Here is a 6,355-nt window from a genome sequence, read left to right as displayed (position 1 = left end):
CTGTAAAGTCAATTTGACATACTGAGAAGAGATGAAAAAGCATCTAGTTGACTCCAAAGCATTATATTAGAATATTGATACTAAAACCAAGAAGACTCAGAAAGTTTGTTCTTTAGACAACTCAAGAATATTTCTGTTAACAAATCCATATAATTACACATTTTTTTCATGTATGTCAGTGCAAAAAATGTTATATTTAATCCATGAGAAAGTATTGTTTGAGAATATTTTGGTGGTGTCATTATTGGAGTTTATGGAAACAGGAGCTCATGGTTGGTACAATCTTGAATAAATTCAGACTTTAATTCAAATGACCATAGATAATTTCTATCAGTTACTGCTGCATTAGGGTTGTTGGATCTGAGACTGGACAGTGGAAAATTAGTTTTCTGGACTGTCCCTTGCTGTGGGATGGTCTGTATGTCAAATTGCTCTGATTGGTCAATAAATAAAACACTGATTGGCCAGTGGTTAGGCAGGAAGTATAGGCGGGACCAACAGGAGAAAAGAAAGAACAGGAAGGTGGAAGGAGTTACTGCCAGCCACTGCCATGACAAGCAGCATGTGAAGATGCCAGTAAGCCATGAGCCACGTGACAAGGTATAGATTTATGGAAATGGATTAATTTAAGCTATAATTACAGTTAGCAAGAAGCCTGCCACAGCCATACAGTTTGTAAGCAATGTAAGTCTCTGTGTTTACTTGGATCTGAGCGGCTGTGGGACTGGCGGGTGACAAAAATTTGTCCTGACTGTGGGCAAGGCAGGAAAACTCTAGTTACAGTCCCTTAACAATCTAGAGATTGCAAACAGCTGAACAGACTCTGGTGATGAGTTTCCAAATTCAGGTTTTCAATGGATAGAGATCCCTCTGCTTGAGGACTTTGAAATCCTTATTCTAAATCAGTACAGATTTCCAATATCATGGTAATTTTTTAAACTTGTACACAATGAAAAGACATCTCCCATTGTATCCCTCACACTATTGATTTCTCCATTCTGTAACTATTTATACACATAGTTCTTGTCTATGGTGGTAGCAAGCATGTGATGAGGCTGTATAAAATGGGTCCAGATAGTCTGACAGCTAGAACTGTGTAGAAGAACATGGACAGAGAGGGTCATATGCAAATCAGTGGTGCAGGAACAATCACTATATCAGAGTGATGATTGCAAATGAAGCAGAGGCCCTTGTGGGATTGGAGCATTCAACAGCATTTGTGGAAGAGCATGGTAAGAGCTAGATATTGTTCTTAACTGTTGAGCTTATGTTGGAGAAGATGTGGAGCAAGGGAAACACTCCTACACTGTTGGTGGGAATGCAAACTTATACAGCCACTTTGGAAATCAGTATGGTGGTTTCTCAGAAAATTGGGAATCAATCTTCCTCAAGACCCAGCTATACCACTCTTGGGCATATGCCCAAGGAATGCTCAATCATACCATAAGGACACATGCTGAACTATGTTCCTAGCAGCATTATTTGTAATAGCCAGAACCTGGAAACAACCTAGATGCCCCTCAACTGAAGAATGGATAAAGAAAATGTGGCACATTTACACAATGAAGTACTACTCAGCAGAGAAAAATAATGACATCATGAGGTTTGCAGGCAAATGGGTGGAACTAGAAAATACCATCCTGAGTGAGGTAACTCAGACTCAGAAGGACAAACATGGTATGTACTCACTCATAAGTGGATACTAGATGTAAAGCAAAGGATAACCAGACTGCAACCCACAGCTCCAGGGAGACTAGCTAGTAAGGAGGACCCTCGGAAGGATGCATGGATTGCTCAGTGAAGGAGAAATAGATGAGGACTACATGAGCATACAGGGGGTGAGGAGGGGTAGTGAAGTGTGAGGGATGGGGAATGAGAACAGGGGAATGGGAGGTTCGAGCTAGAACAGGGACAGAGTGAGAGAGAAAGGAAAGAGATGCCATGATAAATGAAGACATCATGGGAATATGGAGAAACAGAGTGCTAGGGAAGTTACCAGAAATCCACAAGGATGACCCCGCCATAGAGTACTGGCAATAGTTGAGAGGGTGCCTGAACTGGCCTACTCTGGTAATCAGATGGCTGAATACCCTAACTGTCATCATAGAGCCCTCATCCAGTGACTGATGGAAGCAGATGCAGAAATCCACAGCTGGGTGCCAGGCTGAGCTCCAGGAGTCCAATTGATGAGAGTGAGGAGGGATTTGATGAGCAAGTGACATTGAGATCATGATGGGGAAATGCACAGAGATGGCCAGCCAAAGTAGTGGAAACTCATGAACTGTGGACCAATAGCTGGGGAGCACCCATGGTACTGGTCTAGGCCCTCTGGATAGGTGAGACAGTTGTTTAGCTTAAACTGTTTAGGGGGCCCCCAGAAAGTGGGATCAGAACCCATCCCTCGTGCATAACCCAGCTTTTTGGAGCCTATTGCCTGGGTGAGACACTTTGTGTAGCCTTGGAGCAGGGAGGGGGGCTTGGACCTGCCTCAACTGAATGTACCAGTGTCTGCTGACTTCCCATGGGAGACCTTGCCCTGGACGAGGTGGGGATGGGGGTGGGTTGGGAGAGAAGGCTGGGGGTGGGAGGAGGGAGATATCAGGGGAATCTGTGGTTGGTATGTAAAATGAATAGAAAATTTCTTAATTAAAAAATGCCAGACATTGCCCTCAGCAGCAGCTCCTGCCCTCATTATACCATAGCTCAGGTGGCAGCATAGGCCTCTCAGATCAAAATGGCCCCAGCAGCTGCATGGCCCTTGGATGCCAACATGGTCACAGGTAGTGGCTGAGGGCTCAGACATTCCCCAGACATTTTATGGCCTTTGGTGGCAACACAGGCCATAGCCATCAACACAGGCCTGCTGTGTATATCACTCTGTATAAATAAAATGCTGATTGGCCAGTAGCCAGGCAGGAAGTATGGGTGGGACAAGCAGAGAAGAGAATTCTGGGAACAGGAAGCCTGAGTCAGGAGACCCCAGCCTGCTGCCCAGGGAGCAGCATGTAAAGGCAACAGGTAAAGACATGGAACACATTTTGTTCATGACTAATGGAGTGTAGCAATGATTTTCCATAAAGGAGATTGGTTGTAGGATTAATCAGTGGGAAACACAAGATACATGCCAACTGTGATGAGTGCTGCTCAGTGACCAGATGTAACAGGAGTCCTGAGTGGCAGGCATAGTGGGTTAGCAGCTCTAGTTTCATTCTGTTTCTTGTAAAAATGATGTCAGGGTAGTCAGAGAGCAAAAGTAGTAACATATATTAAGCAAGTGGAAGAATTGCCCATCTGTTATAAAAAGGGTGAATGAGTAGCGTGTTAGCTCTATGGAGCAGCTCCAGGGAAACTATTATAGAAAGGAGAGAGGTGTGGCCCTGTGATGCTGTCTGTGTCCTGACTCAATTAAGAGTTTCTTTAGGGATGATGTAGAAGGAAGTTGCAGAAATGAAAGCATCCTTTCATGACATTTCCTTGAGTTGGACACTCTGAATATGAGTAGAGTTACCTACCTTTACTGGGGTAGGAGGTTACTTACTGGATCTTGTGTAACTCTTAAATTTCTCACCTGTCATACTGTGACACTGCTCTACTGTCTACTACAAAGTACCAATAGACATCCAGGGAAAGGGTTAACAAGGGCCCCTCTCTCAGCCATGATGAAATGTTGGTGATCCCAGTTTCATGAGAGATTTGGTAAATCTTTGGTAAAGTAGTCAGGTCCAAAAGTATTTTCTGTTGATTTTTACCCAAACTCTAGTGCTTGCTCCTTCATTTTCCCAGTGTTGCTTCTAGCATATTCCTTTGGCCTGGACCAGCAAGTAATTCTTCAGTGACAGGCACCTGAGGAGGAAGGTCTAAAGGATCAAAATAAAGAAGATAGAAAAGTTGGGATCTAAAAATCTTGGACAAACTATGTCTTATGCAAGCAAGGTTATTAAGAACTACAGCATCTTTTATATAGTCTTTCCTGAAAGTGAAAATCGGACAGTGTCAGGAAAAGCCTATCATAGAATGAGACAAAATAAATGGGAATCTAATTAGTCAATGTTGGACAAGGGGTATAAAGAATATCCCACTAGCATCATAGAAAAGCAATCAGCAATCTTGGGACAGATATTCCTAGCTCCTTATGATGCTAAGAGTTATGTTTTCTAGATTAGAAGCCACAACACCCCAAGTCTCTTGCTCAGATCAATCTGGGCTTTGCCAAGTATATTCTGGGTTTTAGAGTAGGAATTTTTCTCCATACCTCAGGTATATGGAAAGCCTTAGATTGATCTAGCTCTTATGATTCCTTGATCGTTTGGTGTGTGTGGTTATATAGATGTTCCACTTATCATAGGGGAACATGATATAATATCTTAGTTTAGGACTTTTAGGAAAACTTCAGTAGTGTGTCCTCCATAGTACCCATGGTTATACCATGCTACATTTTTCTGAACTGATCAGAACCTGACAAAATTTCTCTCTTCAAAAACGAGCCTCATACTCAATCATAAAATGGTTTACTCTAATTGTTTCCTGTCTGTTGCTTTCATAAATCCTCATGACGAAGGCAACTTACAAAGAAAGACTTTACATTGGTTAATGGTTTCAAAGGACTGAGATCCCACTATGGGAAGGAGACCGGGCAACAAGCAAGCAGCAATGCTGGTGTAGTGGAAAGCTGAGAGACCGCATTCTCAACCACAGTTCTTAAGCAGTATGTCAGAACTGAGATGACTTGAGGCTGTTTTTTTTTTTCTCAGAATCTGTCCCAGTTGCACACTTTCTCCAGTGATTCGACAGCAAGTAATCTGCCTAAAATGTTTTGACCACCTGGAGACTTAGATTTCAAATACAGAAGCCTATGGGGAACATTGCCATTCAAACAAACAAAAAAAAACAGCCTCCTAATATTCACACTGCCAAGGCTGCATTCTTCCTTGCACCCAAGGAAGAAAGGAAGATTTCTGTAGGGGGACAAATGAAAATAAAGCTACAAAACTGTGTTAGTGAGAGACATCATCCAAACTGGGTTTTTGTTCCATATGACTCTGAACTAATGCCAATATGCCATGATTCAACCAAATTCCACCCTCAGAACAATGCAACCCATGGGCAAATATTACACATGATTGCTGTGCCTTGTGTCCTGTTTTACCTTACAAATTCCACTCTCCAAACTCCAAGAAATGCTTTGAATTTTAATAATTTTTTAAAACCCTTTTCACAATGCTGATATTGTAGACATCCCAGGAAATCCATGAGGAAATAAAACTCAATAAACTGCTTTAATAAACCCCTTTATTTAGGTTAGCTTCATATGTGAGTCAATCTGTACAAATAAAAGAAACTGAAATTTTAAAGGCATAACCTATGAACAATACAACATTTATATGCTCATTTAGAGCTAGAAATGCCCAAAAGTCTGCTGAAAGATCATTATGAAGTACTTAAAAAAACGGGGAAGTAGTTACTCCGACTCCAAAGCACTATCGTAGAGTACAAGTACTAAAAACAACAAGACAAAAAATTGTAGACCTTACACAGGTCAGTGTGTTACAGTGAACAAACTCATACATTTACATAAATGTTTTGTAGATTTTGCTGCAAGAGGATAGATAAATTCAAATTGCTAGTACTATCTAGAGTAAATTTTGGCTCTTGTTGCCAAATGAAGATTGTGTCAATTGCTGCTGTATCAGAGCTCATGAACCTGAGTCAGGAGACAGTAGAAACTTAGGTTTCTAGACTGCCTTTAAAAATACAGAGATTGGAAAATGACAGGGAATGACAATTTTAGGTGTTTTATTAATTGAGGCTTCTCTTCTTGATGACCTTTAGATCATTATCCTCATTCATCACAAATTTCCAGTCACATGGGAAACTTGTATACTGTTTGGTGCACAATAAAAGGCATCTCATCTTGTACCCCTCACAGAACATTGTATCCATTCTGTAACAATTATAAACATAAGTCTGAGGGCTGGAGCTGTGTGTAAGACAACCTGAGAGAGTGAGATGAACAGGTACCATTGAGCCTGGACAATCTCATCAGAGGAGTGAGGGTAACGTGAAGCAGAAGCCATGTCAGTATGGAAATTTCAGCAGCACTAGTGGAAGAGCGTGGTGAAAGCCTAATTATAGCAGTCAGGTTACCTGGACCAGTGCACGATGGGCCAGGAATACTCTCCAGGAGCTGTGTTCAAAACCAACAACCGAGCAGAAATGGGATCTAGCAGGGATGGGAAAAACACTATGATGCAGGATACCTGTGGGTTGGCCTTTGAAAAGTCACAAGTCAGCAGTGCAGTGGGGGGAACCACAGCCCATCTGAGGTGCAGGGCTGGGAAATAGGTATATTGGACTG

At 42.0% G+C, this 6,355-nt stretch overlaps 1 protein-coding gene across 1 annotated transcript in view; it reads right to left on the bottom strand.

Annotated features, from left to right (window-relative positions):
- Positions 1-6,355, bottom strand: part of LOC128125424 (zinc finger protein 420-like) — a 337,518-nt gene that overhangs the window by 235,375 nt on the left and 95,788 nt on the right. The window lies entirely within an intron of this gene.

Source organism: Peromyscus californicus, unplaced genomic scaffold (assembly GCF_007827085.1).
Source record: "Peromyscus californicus insignis strain IS unplaced genomic scaffold, ASM782708v3 Scaffold_4__1_contigs__length_199733344, whole genome shotgun sequence".
NCBI classification, from domain to species: Eukaryota; Metazoa; Chordata; class Mammalia; order Rodentia; family Cricetidae; genus Peromyscus; species Peromyscus californicus.
The sequence above is the reverse complement of the archived record's forward strand: the minus strand, read 5'-3'. Positions and strand labels throughout refer to the sequence as shown.